Source organism: Bos mutus, chromosome 26 (genome assembly GCF_027580195.1).
Source record: "Bos mutus isolate GX-2022 chromosome 26, NWIPB_WYAK_1.1, whole genome shotgun sequence".
NCBI lineage: Eukaryota > Metazoa > Chordata > Mammalia > Artiodactyla > Bovidae > Bos > Bos mutus.
Window position 1 is genome coordinate 50,762,828 of NC_091642.1, and position 23,301 is coordinate 50,786,128.

The 23,301-nt window shown below is 37.2% G+C and overlaps 1 pseudogene; it reads left to right on the plus strand.

Annotated features, from left to right (window-relative positions):
• Nucleotides 1–10,207: 10,207 nt before the first annotated feature.
• LOC106700833 (olfactory receptor 10AG1-like) lies at nucleotides 10,208–11,136 on the plus strand (annotated as a pseudogene).
• The last annotated feature ends 12,165 nt before the right edge of the window (nucleotides 11,137–23,301 follow it).

Sequence of the window (23,301 nt, forward strand, 5' to 3'; positions counted from 1 at the left end):
GTCTCACCACCCACTACTTATGGGCCTTCCATGATCTTTGCCATAAGGCTCCTGATACTTTTTAATTAACTTTCCAAATCACTCCCACTGTCATATTACAACATGTGCTCTCTCTTTTGTAAATATTTTCTCTTCATAATCATAAACCTTAAGAAATCACTATTTACTAAATGATAGGAAACAATATCAATTTTTTGGGTCATGAGAAACCATGGCTCTAAGCTAAGGTTTTTAAACAATTTTTATGTTGGAGAAATTTCTCCACATTTGAAACGTATAACTTACAAACTTTTTCCTTAGCATCTTTTGCATGATTTCAGCTGGATTTATTGCAGAGTCTCATTTTATTGCAACTAGAGTCTGAAAGTATTCACACCTTTAATACGTAAAATAAATTTGGGGAAAATTAGTGGTAGGCTGAAAAGAGAGGAAAAATTTCCTCCTACTATGATTAACCTTGGGTTAAATTTTTAAATTTTAATGTATGTTTAATATATTCATCAGCTAAACCTCAGATTTCTGAAGAAATCAATGACACAGTAATTTTGCACATAAAAATATTTGCCATCAGAATGTGTATTATAACTATTACACAGATCTGTCCTCTATCTAGGAATCAAGGAACATATCATACAGAGGCTCTGTATAATGCATTCATAATAGTTAAAGTAAGAATTAGATGCGTGTTTGTTTTGGATTGACCCAAATAATACTGTGTAAGTGTGCATGCTCAGTCATGTCCAACTCTGTAGCCTACCAGGCTCCTCTGTCCGTGGAATTCTCTGACAAGGATTCTGGAGTGGGTTGCCATTTCCTACCCAGGTGAATTTCCTGATACAGGGATCAAACCTGTGTCTCTTGCATCTCCTGCATTGGCAGGCCAATTCTTTACCAACTTTACCACCAAGGGAGCCCACAAATAATATTACTTAGCATGCTGTTCACATCTAAGAAATACAATGAACTGTCTGCTCTTCCCTGGAGAGGCTGAAGAAAAACGTTTTCTGAGTAGAGTGAGAGCTATCTGGGAAAATTAAAAGAATAAAACAAGTCAGAAAATTCATAAAGTGATGATTTTAATTGAAATTTAAATGTGCCAGGTGGCAGAGATCCCTTGGGTAGAGATACCTACTTTCAAAGAGCACTTTATGTTTAGAAAGAACAGAATATTTAAAGGCGAGTTGAATAACTTTGATGAAACAAATAATTTCACTTACAGAAACTTAAGTATTTTGACCTTCTTTAGTGAGAAAATTCAGCAACATCTCAAATAAGAAAGGTAAATATGAAATAAATTATAGTAAGGTTTAATTCTTATTTTAAATTTAAAATCAATAATTTATGCATGTTTTAATGTGTAAATTATATATTTTAGCATGGTAGAAAATGTTTTGGTTCATTAAAAGAACTTCTATATATTCCTTATTCTATTAAATAAAATTTGCAATTAAATAATAATAATAATAAATAATGGTACTAAGTCACTTTGAAATGTCAAAAAATGTAATAATTAAAGTCTAGGTATAGATAATATTAAAGAAAACTTCATTTGAGTCAACACATTGTAAAAAATGTTATATGCTAAGCTAAGTTGCTTCAGTCGTGTCTGACTCTGTGCGACCCCAGAGACGGCAGCCCACCAGGCTCCCCATCCCTGGGATTTTCCAGGCAAGAACACTGGAGTGGGTTGCCATTTCCTTCTCCAATGCATGAAAGTGAAAAGTGAAAGTGAAGTCGCTCAGTCGTGTCCAACTCCTCGCGACCCCATGGACTGCAGCCTACCAGGCTACTCTGTCCATGGGATTTTCCATGCAAGAGTACTGAGTCGGGTGTCATTGCCTTCTCCAAAAAAAAAATATTATATATGTTTATTCAATTTGATATTATAATAAGAGATTTAAAATGACATAACACATAAAATAAAGTTACAACCATTGGGAATTTAAAGAACAATTATTTTGAAGAAAGAAACATATAGAATTCAGGATTTATAAAATAATAAAGGTAGCTTTAAGTCCAACATTGTTTTTAAATTATTTTCAAGGATTACATTGCTAATTTTTGTCAGACATAAAAATATACTTGAAATATACTTTGTTATGTGGGCAGGAATCCCTCAGAAGAAATGGAGTAGCCATCATGGTCAACAAAAGAGTCCGAAATGCAGTACTTGGATGCAATCTCAAAAACGACAGAATGATCTCTGTTCATTTCCAAGGCCAACCATTTAATATCACAGTAATCCAAGTCTATGCCCCAACCAGTAACGCTGAAGAAGCTGAAGTTTAATGGCTCTATGAAGATCTACAAGACCTTTTAGAACTAACACCCAAAAAAAGATGTCCTTTTCATTATAGGGGACTGGTATGCAAAAATAGGAAATCAAGAAACTCCTGGAGTAACAGGCAAATTTGGCCTTGGAATATGGAATGAAGCAGGGCAAAGACTAATAGAGTTTTGCCAAGAAAATGCACTGATCATAACAAACACCCTCTTCCAACAACACAAGAGAAGACTCTACACATGGACATCACCAGATGGTCAACACCGAAATCAGACTGATTATATTCTTTGCAGCCAAAGATGGAGAAGCTCTATACAGTCAGCAAAAACAAGACCAGGAGCTGACTGTGGCTCAGACCATGAACTCCTTATTGCCAAATTCAGACTTCAATTGAAGAAAGTAGGGAAAACCACTAGACCATTCAGGTATGACCTAAATCAAATCCCTTATGATTATACAGTGGAAGTGAGAAATAGATTTAAGGGCCTAGATCTGATAGATAGAGTGCCTGATGAACTATGGACTGAGGTTCGTGACATTGTACATGAGACAGGGATCAAGACCATCCCCATGGAAAAGAAATGCAAAAAAGGCAAAATGGCTGTCTGGGGAGGCCTTACAAATAGCTGTGAAAAGAAGAGAAGCGAAAAGCAAAGGAGCAAAGGAAAGATATAAGCATCTGAATGCAGAGTTCCAAAGAATAGCAAGAAGAGATAAGAAAGCCTTCTTCAGTGATCAATGCAAAGAAATAGAGGAAAACAACAGAATGGGAAAGACTGGAGATCTCTTCAAGAAAATTAGAGAGATACCAAGAGAACATTTCATGCAAGGATGGGCTCGATAAAGGACAGAAATGGTATGGACCTAACAGAAGCAGAAGATATTAAGAAGAGGTGGCAAGAATGCACAGAAGAACCGTACAAAAAAATCTTCATGACCCAGATAATTACGATGGTGTGATCACTGACCTAGAGCCAGACATGCTGGAATGTGAAGTCAAGTGGGCCTTAGAAAGCATCACTACGAACAAAGCTAGTGGAGGTGATGGAATCCCAGTAGAGCTATTCCAAATCCTGAAAGATGATGCTGTGAAAGTGCTGCCCTCAATATGCCAGCAAATGTGGAAAACTCAGCAGTGGCCACAGGACTGGAAAAGGTCAGTTTTCATTCCAATCCCAAAGAAAGGCAATGCTAAAGAATGCTCAAACTACTGCACAATTGCACTCATCTCACATGCTAGTAAAGTAATGCTCAAAAGTCTCCAAGCCAGGCTTCAGCAATATGTGAACCGTGAACTTCCTGATGTTCAAGCTGGTGTTAGAAAAGGCAGAAGAACCAGAGATCAAATTGTCAACATCTGCTGGATCATAGAAAAAGCAAGAGAGTTCCAGAAAAACATCTATTTCTGCTTCATTGACTATGCCAAAGCCTTTGACTGTGTGGATCACAATAAACTGGAAAATTCTGAAAGAGATGGGAATACCAGACCACCTAATCTACCTCTTGAGAAATTTGTATGCAGGTCAGGAAGCAACAGTTAGAACTGGACATGGAACAACAGACTGGTTCCAAATAGGAAAAGGAGTACGTCAAGGCTATATATTGTCACCCTGCTTATTTAACTTATATGTAGAGTACATCATGAGAAACGCTGGACTGGAAGAAGCACAAGCTGGAATCAAGATTGCTGGGAGAAATATCAATAACCTCAGATATGCAGATGACACCACCCTTATGGCAGAAAGTGAAGAGGAACTCAGAAGCCTCTTGATGAAAGTGAAAGAGGAGAGTGAAAAAGTTGGCTTAAATCTCAACATTCAGAAAACGAAGATCATGGCATCCAGTGCCATCACTTTATGGGAAATAGATGGGGAAACAGTGGAAACAGTGTCAGACTTTATTTTCTTGGGCTCCAAAATCACTGCAGCTGGTGACTGCAGCCATGAAATTAAAAGACGCTTACTCCTTGGAAGGAAAATTATGACCAACTTAGATAGCATATTCTAAAACAGAGACATTACTTTGCCAACAAAGGTCCGTCTAGTCAAGGCTATGTTTTTTCCTGCGGTCATGTATGGATGTAAGAGTTGGACTGTGAAGAAGGCTGAGTGCCGAAGAATTGATGCTTTTGAACTGTAGTGTTGGAGAAGACTCTTGAGAGTTCCTTGGACTGCAAGGAGATCCAATCATTCCATTCTGAAGGAGATCAGCCCTGGGATTTCTTTGGAAGGAATGATGCTAAAGCTGAAACTCCAGTACTTTGGCCACCTCATGTGAAGAGCTGACTCATTGGAAAAGTCTCTGGTGCTGGGAGGGATTGGGGGCAGGAGGAGAAGGGGACGACAGAGGATGAGATGGCTGGATGGCATCACTGACTCGATGGACGTGAGTCTGATTGAACTCCGGGAGTTGGTGATGGACAGGGAGACCTGGCATGCTCTGATTCATGGCGTCGTAAAGAGTAGGACACAACTGAGCGACTGAACTGAACTGAGACTCTCGAAAAATTCAAACATGTCGTACAAGATTTGATCACCAAAATGTCATATCTGTACAATTAAAGACTATGTTTTATTTAGCACTGGGAATAATTTTTTTCAAGTAATAAGTGAAATTGCTCATACTAAATGTTTGTATTCATAAAATGATAAAGATTAAAATTCTATTCTTTTGTATATTAATCTTTTCTCCCTTTTCAGACTGACAATTTTAAAAGTGTCTGTTTCTTTTCTCAATTTCAGGATCAAATAATGAACACTATATTAAGTAAACAAGCATTTTCTAGGTTCTTCATTGTTCCTAAGTAGGAAAATAGTCTCAGTCCTTATATCCCAGATCATGTAATATTGGTGGGAAAATAAAAGGTAAATGAAATAAATTAGCCAAATTGCAACACTGTGTGCTACAAAGTTGTGTGTGTTCTCCCATTAGTTCTACAGAGTAGAAATGATAATATTATTGAAATTATTAGCATAAAATTCTTGGAGAATTCACATCTAAGAGTCTGGGATTTTTATAACACTCTGATGATTGTTTTAGGATGGGGAACACATGTATACCTGTGGCGGATTCATTTTGATATTTGCAAAACTAATACAATTATGTAAAGTTTTAAAATAAAATAAAATAAAAAAAAAAAAAAAAATCTTATTTCATTCCCTCATTAACCATGTGATACAAAGTCAAGGTAAATTACAGAGCAGTTTTTCATAGTGGTAAAACAGAGACTGAAATTTAGAATAAAATTTAGTTTTTAATGACAAAAATAATAGCTAGCTTTTAAATAGACTTTCTATGAATGCCAAAACATCTTTAATTTGCTTTACATGTATTAAATGAATTAATTCATATAGCAATCCTAACTGTTAGCACAACTATTAGTCAGTTTTACAGCCAAGTGATCTATGTCACAGGGAGATTAAGCAGTTTGCACTGTCACACAGCTGGCAAGTGAAGCCGTGATTCGATTGCAAGCTATCTTGTCAGGATTGTATTTTTTATCCGTGACACTATTTTTAGACTATGCTTGCATGGAAAAACTTGAAACATGAAGGATGGGGAAATGAAGCAGGGCTGCGAGTCATGTTGAGTCAAGTGATGCCTGGAGTGTAATATTTAAGAAGGCAGTCACTTTAACAATGGTGCAATGTAGAGTCAGCCCTGAAACTGAGTGCATGCTTTTAGATTCTGTACTAGAGGGGTTTCATTCCTTATTTAGGTAGGACCATATTCTACTCCTGGCTCTGATGAAAGGGAAAAAATGGAAAAATGTAATCATCAACAAGTAACTCAATAACTCTACCAAAAACAAATTTTTAAGGAAGTGTGTTACAACCCTGGCAACTAAAGATTTAAGAACATTATACCATATTAATAATTAAAATTATAGGGCCATAACTTAAAATATTATTAAAAGTGATTTTATCAATAATATCATATTTAATTATCTCAAATAAGAAAGTAAACAGAAAATTTAAACAATTAATATAATAGATGATAAATAACAGAGTTAGGATTCAAACTTAAGTATGACTTAAAAAATAGGAACTGATTTGCAATTACAGAACCAATGTGCAAATGATCAATGTATCCCATCATTGCTAAATCTCAGTGTCCTAGCTCAATAAAAGTGAGTTTAGAAACTGTAATCGAATTATTATTATTATTTTCTGAGGAACAAGAAAGACTTAGAGATGCACACAGAACACAGGGTAAAGCATAATAGGAAGTATCTTACACAGCTAGTGAACACATTCTAGGTGACCCCTGTTTTCCCAGAGTGATCCTCTTAATTACTTCTATCTGTATCTATTCCCACAAAACTTTTCTAGAATAAAACCCTCTGATAGCCCCCACATAGTATCTTACTGAAATATATGTATTTTATCCCCCTATGTACAATAAAAAAAAATATTCTCTCATATTTTTTCGTAAACTGCCTAACAATGTGAATTGTATATAAGAACATGTATGATCAAGATCAAGTGATGGGAGGGAAATGAAAAGTTGAAATATGTAGTTGAAAATATATAAGGAAGATAATTTATGTTATATTAATTGTTCTACTGAAGTATATAAAGAAAAGTTATAGAGAAATACAATAAAATTGCCAAAAAATGTTAAATATTAAGGGAATTCCCTAGAAGTCCAATGATTAGGACTCTGTACTTTCACTGCCATGAGCCTGAGGTTCACTCTCTGGTTGGGGTACTAAGATCCCACAAGCCATGAGACACGGCCACATAATAATGTAAGTATTTAAAACTGAGATCACATAGCAACAGTGTGAGTCTATCTTCAATGATTATCAACTTGTCCAATGCCTGTGCTGATCAGGGAGTTTGGGGCTTCTCTGGTGGCTCAGCTGATAAAGAATCCACCTGCAATGCAGGAGACCCAAGTTTGACCCCTGGGTGGGGAAGATCCCCTGGAGAAGGGAATGGCAACCCACTCCAGTATTCTTGCCTAGGAAATCCCATGGAGAGTGAAGCCTGGCAGGCTACAGTCCATGAGATCAGAGAGTCAGACACAACTGAACAACTAACACTTTAACATTTTTGACTTTGGACTGTATTCAAAAAGAATGCCCTAAAAGATATTTCAAAGGAGAGTGTATGGTAATAACACATGGATTATAAACTGAGAAAGGAGAAATGCATAAATAATAAAATTCTTAAATTAGAAACAACTGCACTTTTTGATGACTGTAGCTTTGTAGTATAATATGAAGTCAAGGAGTGTGATTCCTACAGCTTAATTTTTCTTTCATAAGATTGCTTTGGCATTTGGGCTTTTTGTTAGAACACTCTCTGACATAAATTGTAGCAATATCTTTTTGGATCTGTCTCCTAGAGTAATGGAAATAAAAAATGAACAAATGGGACCTAATTAAACTCAAAAGCTTTTTTTTTTTTTTTTCACAGCAAAGGAAACTGTAAACAAAAGATAACCCATAAATTGGAAGAAAATATTTGCAAACAATGTGACTGACAAGGAATTAACCTCTGAAACAGCTCATATAAAAAAGACAACCCAATCAAAAAATGGGCAGAAGGCCTAAATAGACATTTCTCCAAAGAGGGTATACAGATGGCCAAAGGCACATGAAAATATACTTATCATCTCTATATCAGAGAAATTCAAATCAAAACTATGATGATATGTCACCTCAGACTGGTCAGAATGGCCATCATCAAAAAGTCCACAAACAGTAAATGCTGCACAGGGTGTGAAGAAAAGGAGACCTTCTTACACTGTTGTTAGGAATGTAAATTGGTACAGCCACTATGGAGGTTCAATTAAAAAAAAAAAAAAAAAAAAACTAAAAATAGAGCTACCATATTGCCGGGGACCAGCCCCGGCTGATCCAGGGTACTCGAAGGAGAGACGGCGTCGGCGAGGGTCAGGATACAATAGCTTCAATTAGATATTAATTAAAGATATAAAGAGTAATAGAATAAGGATAGCTCAGTAGGAAAATTCAGTGGAGAAAAGAGGCTGAGTAGCTTGGTTTACGCGGGGGACCAATAAAACTTCAAGACAAGAAGCTTGCACCACTTACGTAGGCCGCAGGCGTCCTTCCGTACTCCCGAAGGAGAGGAGACACTGAGGCCTCCCCGGTCGGATCTTAGAAGCCCAGGCATAATTAGTAAGCATGGTGGGTTCCGCGCTCCAGATGGAGACTCAACCAGAGTGAGAGAGAGAGCGACATGGGGAGACCAGTATTTCGAGAAACTGATCCCAATTCTTTATTTTCCATGGTCTACTTTTATACACTAAGATGTTATACAAAAGTCACGTGGGGACAGCAGTCCTGACTTTTATTAAAGTCAGGTGCTTCACACAAATGTATACAGAGGTCTTAGGGGTGTTACATCATCTTCTGGCCAGGGGGGGCCTGCTGACAATTTACGACCCTCTCCTTGTGACAGCGGTCAGTCAATCAGGACACTTATTTCTCCAGGGCTGATTATTCTCAAAACAGACGCCACCCAAATAAAGTTACATTCCTACAGGGGGAGGGTGTAGTGGGTTTTAGTTAAGGAAAGAATTTACTTAGCCTAAGGTCTAACGTGATTAATATCAAAGGTTAATACTTATTTCTTCTATATATTCATTAATGTGTGTAAGGGCGGGGGATGTGGAGACTTAGCAACAAACATTGGCTCAACAAATGAAAAACCCTTCACCAATACAATTTCTAATTAGCCCATTATACTTATACTAATAGTTTTCTAACTTTTCTAAGGAACCTGTTTTTAGAAGGTTTAAAGCATCTCGTGCCTCTCACGGTTGGGAGGCTGTGAGCAATCACATGTGGCCAGACGAGCCTGTCAGGCAGGCTAGAGAACCCTCAGAGGAGTTTGTAGGTTAAAACAGTCTTATCACGCCCAGGAATTATTATTAACTGGAGCTCTAGGTTAACTCCTTCTCCGAAAGAGGTCGTGGGGGACAGCCCCCTGTAAAGTCAGAGGTGTAGGTAAGAGCACAAAGTAGTAAAGTAGGCAGGCTCTGGTTATGGGGGTAGATGCTCGAGGATTTCCAGGGGGACTCCTGAGGCTCGATCCCGCCTTTGCGTATGTCGAGCCTCCTTCCTCATGACCTTTGCCATGGGCGGAGTACCTCACTCTGGCTCCTAACACCATATGATTCAGTAACCCCACTGCTGGGCAAATATCTGGAGAAAAACATGCTCTAAAAGTATACATGCACCCCAATATTCATTGCAGCACTATTTACAATAGCCAAAACATAGAAGCAATCTTAATGTCCATTGACAGAGAAATGGAAACAAAAGATGAGGTACATATATACAATGAAATATTACTCAGCCATTAAAAAGAATTAAATAATGTCATTTGCAGCAACGTGGATAGACCTGGACATTATCATACTAACTGATGTCATACAGAGAAAGACAAATATTATATGACATCACTTATATGCCAAATAAAAAAAATAAGGTACAAATGAACTTATTTATGAAACAAAAACATGCTCAGAGAACAAACTATAGTTATCAGGTGGGAGAGGTTGGGGGGATAGATTGGGAGATAGAGATTGACATGAATACATGGCTCTATTTGAAATATATAACCAATAAGGACCTTCTGTATAGCATTAGAACTCTGCTCGGTATTCTGCAATAACCTAAATGGGGAAAGAACTTAAGAAAAGAATAGATGCATGTGTATGTATAATTGAATCACTTTGCTGTACATGTGAAACTAATATAACATTGTTAATCAACTATACTCAAATATAATACAAAAATTTTTTTAATAAAAATAATTTTATGATTAAAAAAAGAAACAATTGCATTGATCATGGAAATCAATCTGGATATCCTCATACAATTTATAAAACAGGCACTGATGCCTGATGGTAAAAATAAAAAGCAGATAATACATTTCCACTTTTTCACAGATGCAACACCAAGAAAAAGCACCAGAAGGTAATCTCGGTAAACTGATGGAGTTTGTTCTCCTGGACTTTGCTGATGTTCCTCATCTCCAGAGGTTTTTATTTGGACTGTTCTTACTCATCTATATAATTATCTTGATGGGCAATGGCATCACATTTCTGATGACAAAACTAGACCTGGTCTCCAGACCCCCATGTTTTTTTTTTTCCTTGGCAATTTTTCCCTTTTGGAAATCTGCTATGTGTCTGTTACACTCCCCAGAATGGTGACGAGTCTTTGGACACAAAGAATGACTTCTTTAGTTGCTTGTGCCACACAAATGTGCTTCATCCTTATACTTGGGGCCACAGAGTGATTCCTTCTGGCTGTGATGGCCTATGATCACTACGTGGCCATTTGTAACCCTCTGCACTATCTTCTAGTCATGAACTACAATGTGTGTATCCAGCTAATGGCTGGCTCCTGAATCAGTGGAATCCCAATCCAAATAGGCCAGACATCCCAGATTTTCTCTCTGCCCTTTTGTGGTTCTAACCTCATCAACCACTTCTTCTGTGACATCCCTCCCATACTCAAGCTGGCCTATGGGGACACTTTTCTGAATGGAATGTTGGTCTTCACAGTTGCTGCGCTGTTTGTTTTGGTTCCATTTCTGTTGATACTTGTCTCCTACGGCAAAATCATCTCCACAATCCTTACATTGACATCAGCCACAAGTTGGGGCAAAGCTTTTTCCACCTGCTCCGCTCATCATATGGTTGTGGCATTGTTCTTTGCATCAGCCATTGTCACATATTAAAGACCCAAGACCCAGGGCTCAGCAGGAACTGACAAAGTGCTTTCCCTCTTCTACACAACTGTGACACCTGTGTTTAACCCCATGATATACAGTCTAAGGAACAAGGATGTCATGATGGCACTGAGGTAATGGCCATGCAAATACCTTAGTTCATTGAAAAAATAAGTTGTATTTCAGAAGTTGATTTCTTATCCATTCATCTGCTGATGGGCATCTAGGTTGCTTCCATGTCCTGGCTATTATAAACAGTGCTGCGATGAACATTGGGGTACACGTGTCTCTTTCCCTTCTGGTTTCCTCAGTGTGTATGCCCAGCAGTGGTACATATACACAATGGAGTATTACTCAGCCATTAAAAAGAATACATTTGAATCAGTTCGAATGAGATGGATGAAACTGGAACCTATTATACAGAGTGAAGTAAGCCAGAAAGAAAAACACCAATACAGTATACTAACGCATATATATGGAATTTAGAAAGATGGTAACAATAACCCTGTGTATGAGACAGCAAAAGAGACACTGATGTATAGATCAGTCTTATGGACTCTGTGGGAGAGGGAGAGGGTGGGGAGATTTGGGAGAATAGCATTGAAACATGTATAATATCATGTATGAAACGAGTCGCCAGTCCAGGTTCAATGCACGATTCTGGATGCTTGGGGCTGGTGCACTGGGACGACCCAGAGGGAGGGTATGGGGAGGGAGGAGGGAGGAGGGTTCAGGATGGGGAACACAGGTATACCTGTGGTGGATTCATTTTGATATTTGGCAAAACTAATACAATATTGTAAAGTTTAAAAATAAAATAAAATAAAAAAAGTTGATTTCTTATGTATTTATTATAAATTTTCAATATTTATCTTAAACTCAATTTATCTGTCTATAAAGTGGTAGTTATTACCAAAGCAAAAATTACTTATAACACTGAGAAACCTTTCTGTATCCAGTTATACAGTTGTGTATGGGTCAACAAATAGCAAATCATTCACTTGGGAATTCTATAACCTTATTGTGAAATGTTATCTTTTAGTAAGAACTTTAGACAAGAATTGCTATAATAGGCCCAGTTGTAATACAGACTCACTTATATCATTTATTTGAAAGCATATTATTCAGTTCCATAGAGTTGTCACAGAAATTTGTAAAACCAGGTTAGTATTGGACATTAATTACAATGTTATGTATAGTTTGGCCTAGCAATTATTCTACAGAGAAATAATTTCTTAGAGTGAAAAGTACCTCTCATTGGGAATGTAGTTTAATAAATGATGTTGTACAATGATATTAGTAATTATTAGATATCATTTATGTGTATATCAGATTAAATCCATAATATGATTTATTGAGTTGATAAAACAAAAGATATTATTTAAATCTTTATATATAATAAGATGAGTTTGGAAAAAGTGATGGGAATATTCATAAGTCATGACTTTTTAATATATTTTCCTAGAGATGATAGTGGTGATAGGAAAGCTAGGGGAAAAGGGAAAGGATTTAAATTTTTGTAAAAGTAAGTATCTGCTATAAAAGCACAAGTAATGTACATCTTAAACCTTACATACATACACATATTAGAATGGTCAATACAAAAATAATCATCGTTATTAATTATGGAAATCACAGAGTAAATCATTCTATTTTCCCCCTTGTTTTATTGAAATTGTGCAGTTTATTACAATAAGCTTGTGCTATTCAGGTAATCAAAATAACAAACAATAAATCTGTATTCATTCTGGACAAGGAAAATAACAATTATTAGTTGTGTGTGCTATTTCTGTAGTTATATAATTTCAAAATTCCATGTATGTATAATAATCCTTCATATAGACAGGCAACAGATAATTGCAGAAATATGACCTGTCACCAGTACTCAGAGTTAGAAAATATGATGAAGCTTGAACAGTTGCTTTTAAAGTTTATTCCCATAAAAATATATGTCAGTTTTGTTCACATTTATATGGAGCTAGCTATTTCCACATGGATAGGGAGGTGCAGTACCACTTTCTCCTTGGGAGAAAACAACCAGATGACATGTGCCCAATTCTGATAATAAAGTGAAGAAGGAAAAACCAACTCTTATTGAGAACCAAGTAAACAATAAATCACCAAGATTCTCAGATAATACAGCCATCATAACCTACTAAAATCTAATGGAAATGACTGAATACAGGGGAGGTTAAAAAAAAGAGAACAACAAAATTCCAGGAAAATTTCTAGGCAGAAGTTGGATAAATCCTGAAACTATTATATGTTGAAAAGTTTGAGACAGAAATTAAGAAATCCTCTCTTTTTTCCCTCCTTCCTGTCTAATTAAAAAAACAAATTTTAGAGAGAAGAGATAACTAACGGGGGGAGGGGGGAGACAACACTTAAAAATATTGATATATCAAACTGGTATGACTGGATCTCTCTCCTTTTACAGAGAAGGGCAAATAAGAGTGATATCTTGGAGCATTATGGCTTTTTTGGTAGGTACTGAAGTTCCACAAGCTAAAAATGTCAGTGGGCACCTTCATAAATTATTTTATCTTTGGCTTGGCAACTAACAAACCATATCTAAACTAGTTACCACATTCAGTAGTAATAGCTTGCCAAAAATCTGTATCTGTAACACGTGTTTTTAAAACACAATGAATGTGTGCAAATACTACCAATGCTTTGTAAATTATAAGTATCTGTGTTAGCAAGATAATCTTTTATTACTACTTTGCATTGTACTATTTCCAGCAAAAATCACTTATAATTCTGAAAAATTAAGCACACACAATTTTATTATTTAGAAACATGAAAACAGATATTCATTTACTTAGGTATACATGCTTGTCCGTGTGTTGTACTTTAGGAGAATATTGCTTTTGTGGACTGAATTCAACTGACAATGAAGGATGGGAAGGTCAATAATATGTGCAAAACCTTTCCAAGATTAATAGCCTGATTTGGGGAAAGTGAAAAGTGAATATGTCTTCACTGTGCATCTGGGTTGTATTAATAGCTATGGATTCTTTGCTGGAAAAGAATATTCAGGGAATAATGATAGACACCTTCTCTTTCTTTCCTTCTTTTAAAGGTATCTGCATATTTATATTTATATAAGTATCATATGTATAATTGTTTTTTGGAATAGTGTTTTGCTATATGTAACCTTTATATCAATAAACTATTTCTTTAGCTGTGACGTGAAAGCATGTAAGCTTATTTCACTATCATATAATTAGTACAGAAAACATGTATGGAAATAGAATAATAGAATTGAAATATAAAGAGAAGGTGAACATATGGTCTAAGGGAAGAGTTGGAAAAAATATAAATTATGAAACAAACTTTTAGAGAGATGATGTTGAAATTTCAAAAAGGAAGATGATTGAGCTTTGCCATAATAAGCTTTATATACAAAAGATATACATATTCATATATGTACACTTATATTTTGTGTTTAAAGCATTTAGATAGATGATAGATACATAGATAAAAAGAGTTGGTGTATGTGCATGCAATAACACAGATGTGAACTTTTCTAGGTGGATTCATTGAAGTAATTATATTTAGAATGATTAAGGTTGTCATACATGGCCTTCCCCAGTGGCTCAACAGTAAAGAATCTGCCTGAAGTGCAGGAGCTGCAGGAGACATGGGTTTGATCCTTGGATTGGGCAGATACCTTGGAGAAGGGCATGGCAACCCATTTCAGTATTCTTGCCAGGATAATCCCATGGATAGAGGAGCCTGGCTGGCTACAGTCCATAGGGCGGCACAATCAGACACAACTGAAGTGACTTAGCATGCACACACAAGGTTGTCACATATATAAGTATATTGTTGTTGCTATTCAGTCGCTCAGTTGTGTCCAACTCTTTGTGAGCTCATGGACTGCAGCATGCCAGGCTTCCCTGTTCTTCATCATCTACCAGAGCTTGTTCAAATTCATGTCCATAGAATTGGTGATGCCATCCAACCACCTCATCCTCTGTTTTCCCCTTCTCCTCCTGCCCTCAGTCTTTCCCAGCATCAGGGTCTTTTCTAATGAGTCTGCTCTTCGCATCAGGTGGCCAATTTATTGGAGCTTTAGCTTCTGCATCAGTCCCTCCAATGAATATTCAGGATTGATTTTCTTTAGGATTGACTGGTTTGATCTTGCAGTCCAAAGTACTCTCAAGAGTTTTCTCCAACACCACAGTTTAAAAGCATCAATTCTTTGGCACTCAGCCTTCCTTATAAAATGTGTCTTTGAGGGTCATTGTTCTGTGATAGCCAACATACTTGACAAAACATAGAATAAATTAATAACTGCCTCATATATTGGATTTCCATACTGCAAGTATGTGTAAACACTAGAAAACCACTGAATATCTTAGATCAAATAAGATCTAAGAGAAAGAACCTTGAGATAATCTCTGTCCTTTTCTTTCAAGTGAGGTCTCATTTAGAATTGTAAGTAAAATCAAATGACTAACAAAAACTTATCTACTCTCTTTCAGTGTGATAAAGAATGATAGATGACAATGAAAAACATATTAGGGGTTGTGAGCTAAGATGGCAGAGGAGTAGGATGGGGAGAACACTTTCTCCCCCACAAATTCATCAAAAGAACATTTAAACGCTGAGTAAATTCCACAAAACAACTTCTGAATGCCGGCAGAGGACATCAGGCACCCAGAAAAGCAACCCAAGTCTTCGAAAGGCGGTAGGAAAAAATATAAAAGACAAAAAAAGAGACAAAAGAGGGAGGGACAAAGTTCCATCCCGGGAAGGGAGTCTTAAAAAGAGAGAAGTTTCCAAACACCGGGAAACCTTCTCACTGCCAAATCTGTGCTGAGCCTTGGAAGCACAGAGGGCAACGTAACAGGGAGGAAAAATAAATAAACAATTAAAACGCGCAGATTGTGAGCCCTACGGTAACTCCTCCAGCGGAGAAGCAGCGCAGATGCCTGCACATGCCACTAGCAAGCGGGGGCTGGGCAGGGAGGTGCACTGTGGGCTGCATCGCTTAGAGTAAGGATATGGCCTGAATACCCTGAGTGCTATCTGAGCGAAATAATTTGGGCTAGCAAACCAGACTGTGGGATATCTACCACGCAAAAAGCCAGCCTAAGACACCACCAGGCTCACACAGGGAACAAAGGACTGAACAGAGACAGCCGGCTGCAGACCATCCCCCTCCAGTGACAGGCAGCCAGAGCCAGAAGGGGGCAATCACAGCACCAGAGAGACATTATCTACAAAACTGTAAGCAGGCTTCTTTGCTAACTAAAACTTCTTGGGGTTCTGGACAGTCAAAATCCTCCTGAGAAGGTGTGCTGGTTGTACACCTAGATAACCGAGCGGCAGGGAGGTGATAAGTCGCAGCAATCACACTCGCCAAACACCTCATCACCTGAGCTGCTCGGACCTGGGAAGGGCACAAAACGCAGGTCCAACCGAGCCTGCGCCTCTGAGGACTACCGGAGTGCCTGAACCTGAGCGGCTTGGACCTTGGAAGTGAAAGCAGCCCAGGGCCAGCCACGGATGGTTCCCGGCAGAGCAACCTAGAGCCTGAGCAGTGTGGGCAGGGAGGCTACATGCACCGTGAGCCGGGGCAGACTCAGTGTGGCTGAGGCACTGCGAGCACATGCTAGTGTTATTTGTTTGCAGTGTCCCTCCCTCCCCACAGCGTGACTGAACAAAGTCAGCCTAAACAAAAAAAGTGTCCACCACCATCCCCTTTATGTCAGGGCGGAAACCAGACACTGAAGAGACCAGCAAACAGTAGAAGCTATAACAGAGGGAACCGCCTTGGAAGCTACAGGCAATAGATTAAAACCCTGGGTTAGTACCGACTACATAGGAAGAGGCCTATAGATCTTGAGAAATATAAATCGGACCAAGGAACTAGCCGAAAATGAACTGACCCCACAATACCCACAACAAAACCAGAGAAAGTCCTAGATATATTTTTACTATTTTTACGATCATACTTTCTTTCTTTTTTTTAATTAAAAAAATTTTTAAGCCCTCTATTATTACTTTAATTTTCACTTTTATAACCTACTATTACTTTGCAAAAAAAAAAAAAAAAGACCCTATTTTTTAAAAACAAACTTCATATATATATTTTTTATAATTTTGTGACCTTTTTTTGTTGTTGTTATTCTTATTTTCTTTAACATTGTATTTTTGAAATTCCAATCTCTACTCTAGATTTTTAATTTTAGCTTTTTGGTATTTGTTATCAATTTTGTACCTATTTTTTTAAAATAATTTTTGTGACTTTTTTTTTCTCTCTCTTTCTCTTCTTTTATATAACATTGTATATCTGAAATTCCAAACTCTACTCTAGATTTTTAATTTATGCTTTTTGGTATTTGTTATCAATTTTGTACCTGTATTTTCTTTATAATTTTTGCGACTTTGTTTGCTTTTGTTTGTTTTTTCTCTCTCTTTCTTTTCCTTCTTCTTTTCTTTAACATTGTATTTTTGAAATTCCAAACTCTACTCTAGATTTTTAATTTTTGCTTTTATATATTTGTTACCAAATTTGTACCTTTAAGAACCCAATCTTCAGTACCCAGTTTTCACTAGGGAGCGAGATTACTGGCTTGACTGCTCTCTATCCCTTTGGACTCTCCTTTTTCTCCACCAGATCGCCTGTGTCTCCTCCCTAACCCCTCTCTACTCTACCCAACTCTGTGAATTTCTGTGTGTTCCAGACGGTGGAGAACACTTAGGGAACTGATTACTGGCTGGATCTGTCTCCCTCCTTTTCATTCCCCCCTTTTATCCTCCTGGCCACCTCTGTCTCCTTCCTCCTTCTTCTCTTCTCTGTATAACTCCGTGAACATCTCTGAGCGGTCCAGTTGTGGATTGCACATAAGGAAGTGGTTACTGGTTAGCCCACTCTCTCCTCTATTGATTCCACTTCATCTCATTCGGGTCACCTCTAACTTCCTACTCCCTCTTCTCTTCTCCATGTAATGCTGTGAACCTCTCTGGGTAAACCTCATGGTGGAGAAACTTTTCATCTTTAATGTAGCTGTTTTATCAATGGTGCTATATAGAAGAAGTTTTGAAACTACTGTAAAAATAAGACCGAGAACTGGAAGCAGGAGGCATAAGTACAAACCCTGACTCCAGGGAACTCCTGACTCCAGGTAAGAGTAATTGACAGGAGCTCATCAAATGCCTCCATACCTACACTGAAACCAAGCACCACACAAGGGCCAACAAGTTCCAGGGCAAGACATAACAAGCAAATTCTCCAGCAACACAGGAACACAGCCCTGAGCTCCAAGATACAGGCTGCCCAAAGTCACCCCAAAACCATAGACATCTCATAACTCATTACTGGACACTTCATTGCACTCCAGAGAGAAGAAGTACAGCTCCACCCACCAGAACACCGACACAAGCTTCCCTAACCAAAAAACCTTGACAAGCCACCTGTAAAAACCCACACACAGCAAGGAAATGCCACAATAAAGAGAACTCCACAAACTGCCAGAATATAGAAAGGACACCCCAAACTCAGCAATATAAACAAGATGAAGAGACAGAGGAATACCCAGCAGATAAAGGAACAGGATAAATGCCCACTAAACCAAACAAAAGAGGAAGAGATAGGGAATCTACCTGATAAAGAATTCCGAATAATGATAGTGAAATTGATCCAAAATCTTGAAATCAAAATGGAATCACAGATAAATAGCCTGGAGACAAGGATTGAGAAGATGCAAGAAAGGTTTAACAAGGACCTAGAATAAATAAAAAAGAGTCAATATACAATGAATAATGCAATAAATGAAATAAAAACACTTGGAGGCAACAAATAGTAGAATAACAGAGGCAGAAGATAGGATTAGTGAATTAGAAGATAGAATGGTAGAAATAAATGAATCAGAGATGAAAAAAGAAAAACGAATTAAAAGAAATGAGGACAATCTCAGAGACCTCCAGGACAATATTAAAAGCTACAACATTTGAATCATAGGGGTACCAGAAGAAGAAGACAAAAAGAAAGACCATGAGAAAATACTTGAGGAAATAAGAGTTGAAAACTTCCCTAAAATGGGGAAGGAAATAATTACTCAAGTCCAAGAAACCCAGAGAGTCCCAAACAGGATAAACCCAAGGCGAAACACCCCAAGACACATATTAATCAAATTAACAAAGATCAAACACAAAGAACAAATATTAAAAGCAGCAAGGGAAAAACAACAAATAACACACAAGGGAATTCCCATAAGGATAACAGTTGATCTTTCAATAGAAACTCTTCAAGCCAGGAGGGAATGGCAAGACATACTTTAAGTGATGAAAGAAAATAACCTACAGCCCAGATTATTGTACCCAGAAAGGATCTCATTCAAATATGAAGGAGAAACCAAAAGCTTTTCAGACAAGCAAAAGCTGAGAGAATTCAGCACCACCAAACCAGCTCTCCAACAAATATTAGAGGATATTCTTTAGACAGGAAACACAAAAACGGTGTATAAATTCGAACCCAAAACAATAAAGTAAATGGCAATGGGATCATACTTATCAATAATTACCTTAGACGTAAATGGGTTGAATGCCCCAACCAAAAGACAAAGACTGGCTGAATGGATAAAAAACAAAACCCCTACATATGCTGTCTACAAGAGACCCACCTCAAAACAGGGGACACATAGAGACTGAAAGTGAAGGGCTGGAAAAAGATTTTCCATGCAAATAGGGACCAAAAAAAAAAAAAAAAAAGCAGGAGTAGCAATACTCATATCAGATAAAATACTTTAAAGCAAAGGCTGTGAAAAGAAACAAAGACGGTCACTACATAATGATCAAAGGATCAATCCAAGAAGAAGATATAACAGTTATAAATATATATGCACCCAACACGGGAGCCCCACAATATGCAAGACAAATGCTAACAAGTATGAAAGGAGAAATTAACAATAACACAATAATAGTGGGAGACTTTAATACCCCACTCACAACTACATCATCTAAACAGAAAATTAACAAGGAAACACAAACTTTAAATGATACAATAGACCAGTTAGACCTAATTGATACCTATAGGACATTTCATCCCAAAACAATGAATTTCACCTTTTTCTCAAGCACACATGGAACCTTCTCCAGGATAGGTCACATCCTGGGCCATAAAACTAGCCTTGGTAAATTCAAAAAAATAGAAATCATTCCAAGCATCTTTTCTGACCACAATGCAGTAAGATTAGATCTCAATTACAGGAGAAAAACTATTAAAAATTCCAACATATGGAGGCTGAACAACACGCTGCTGAATAACCAACAAATCACAGAAGAAATCAAAAAAGAAATCAAAATTTGCATAGAAACTAATGAAAATGAAAACACAACAACCCAAAACCTGTGGGACACTTTAAAAGCAGTCCTAAGGGGAAAGTTCATAGCAATACAGGCATACCTCAAGAAAAAAGAAAAAAGTCAAATAAATAACCTAACTCTACACTTAAAGCAACTAGCAAAGGAAGAAATGAAGAACCCCAGGGTTAGTAGAAGGAAAGAAATCTTAAAAATTAGGGCAGAAATAAATGCAAAAGAAACAAAAGAGACCATAGCAAAAATCAACAAAACCAAAAGCTGGTTCTTAGAAAGGATAAATAAAATTGACAAACCTTTAGCCAGACTCATCAAGAAACAAAGGGAGAAAAATCAAATCAATAAAATTAGAAATGAAAATGGAGAGATCACAACAGACAACACAGAAATACAAAGGATCATGAGAGATTACTATCAAAAATTATATGCCAATAAAACGGACAACTTGGGAGAAATGGACAAATTCTTAGAAAAATACAACTTCCCAAAACTGGACCAGGAAGAAATAGAAAATCTTAACAGACCCATCACAAGCACGGAAATTGAAACTGTAATCAAAAATCTTCCAGCAAACAAAAGCCCAGGTCCAGACGGCTTCACAGCTGAATTCTACCAAAAATTTAGAGAAGAGCTAACACCTATCCTACTCAAGCTCTTCCAGAAAATTGCAGAGGAAGGTAAACTTCCAAACTCATTCTATGAGGCCACCATCACCCTAATACCAAAACCTGACAAAGATGCCACAAAAAAGAAAACTACAGGCCAATATCGCTGATGAACATAGATGCAAAAATCCTTAACAAAATTCTAGCAATCAGAATCCAACAACACATTAAAAAGATCATATACCATGTCCAAGTGGGCTTTATCCCAGGGATGCAAGGATTCTTCAATATCCACAAATCAATCAATGTAATACACCACATTAACAAATTGAAAAATAAAAACCATATGATTATCTCAATAGATGCAGAGAAAGCCTTTGACAAAATTCAACATCCATTTATGATAAAAAAAAAAACTCTCCAGAAAGCAGGAATAGAAGGAACATACCTCAACATAATAAAAGCTATATATGACAAACCCACAGCAAACATTATCCTCAATGGTGAAAAATTGAAAGCATTTCCTCTAAAGTCAGGAACAAGACAAGGGTGCCCACTTTCACCATTACTATTCAACATAGTTTTGGAAGTTTTGGCCACAGCAATCAGAGCAGAAAAAGAAATAAAAGGAATCCAAACTGGAAAAGAAGAAGTAAAACTCTCACTGTTTGTAGATGACATGATCTTCTACATAGAAAACCCTAAAGACTCCACTAGAAAATTACTAGAACTAATCAATGAATATAGTAAATTTTCAGGATATAAAATCAACACACAGAAATCCCTTGCATTCCTATACACTAATAATGAGAAAATAGAAAGAGAAATTAAGGAAACAATTCCATTCACCATTGCAACGGAAAGAATAATATACTTAGGAATATATCTACCTAAAGAAACTAAAGACTTATGTATAGAAAACTGTAAAACACTGGTGAAAGAAATCAAAGAGGACACTAATAGATGGAGAAATATATTATGTTCATGGATTGGAAGAATCAATATAGTGAAAATGAGTATACTACCCAAAGCAATTTATAGATTCAATGCAATCCCTATCAAGCTACCAACGGTATTCTTTATAGAGCTAGAACAAATAATTTCACAATTTGTATGGAAATACAAAAAACCTTGAATAGCCAAAGCTATCTTGAGAAAGAAGAATGGAACTGGAGGAATCAACCTACCTGACTTCAGGCTCTACTACAAAGCCACAGTCATCAAGACAGTATGGTACTGGCACAAAGACAGAAATATAGATCAATGGAACAAAATAGAAAGCCCAGAGATAAATCCACGCACATATGGACACCTTATCTTTGACAAAGGAGGCAAGAATATACAATGGATTAAAGACAATCTCTTTAACAAGTGGTGCTGGGAAAACTGGTCAACCACTTGTAAAAGAATGAAACTAGAGCACTTTCTAACACCATACACAGAAATAAACTCAAAATGGATTAAAGATCTAAGCATAAGACCAGAAACTATAAAACTCCTAGAGGAGAATATAGGCAAAACACTCTCCGACATACATCACACCAGGAGCCTCTATGACCCACCTCCCAGAATATTGGAAATAAAAGCAAAAATATACAAATGGGGCCTAATTAAACTTTAAAAGCTTCTGCACAACAAAGGAAACTATAAACAAGGTGAAAAGACAGCCTTCAGTATGGGAGAAAATAATAGCAAATGAAGCAACTGACAAACAACTAATCTCAAAAATATACAAGCAACTCCTACAGCTCAGTTCCAGAAAAATAAATGACCCAATCAAAAAATGGGCCAAAGAACTAAAGAGACACTTCTCCAAAGAAGACATACAGATGGCTAACAAACACATGAAAAGATGCTCAACATCACTCATTATCAGAGAAATGCAAATCAAAACCACTATGAGGTACCATTTCATGCCAGTCAGAATGGCTGTGATCCAAAAATCTACAAGCAATAAATGCTGGAGAGGGTGTGAAGAAAAGGGAACCCTCTTACACTGTTAGTGGGAATGCAATCTAGTACAGCCACTATGGAGAACAGTGTGGAGATTCCTTAAAAAACTGGGAATAGACCTGCCTTATGATCCAGCAATCCCACTGCTGGGCATACACACTGAGGAAACCAGAAGGGAAAGAGACACGTGTACCCCAACGTTCATCGCAGCACTGTTTATAATAGCCAGGACATGGAAGCAACCTAGATGCCCATCAGCAGATGAATGGATAAGAAAGCTGTGGTACATATACACAATGGAGTATTACTCAGCCATTAAAAAGAATACATTTGAATCAGTTCAAATGAGGTGGATCAAACTGGAGCCTATTATACAGAGTGAAGTAAGCCAGAAAGAAAAACACCAATACAG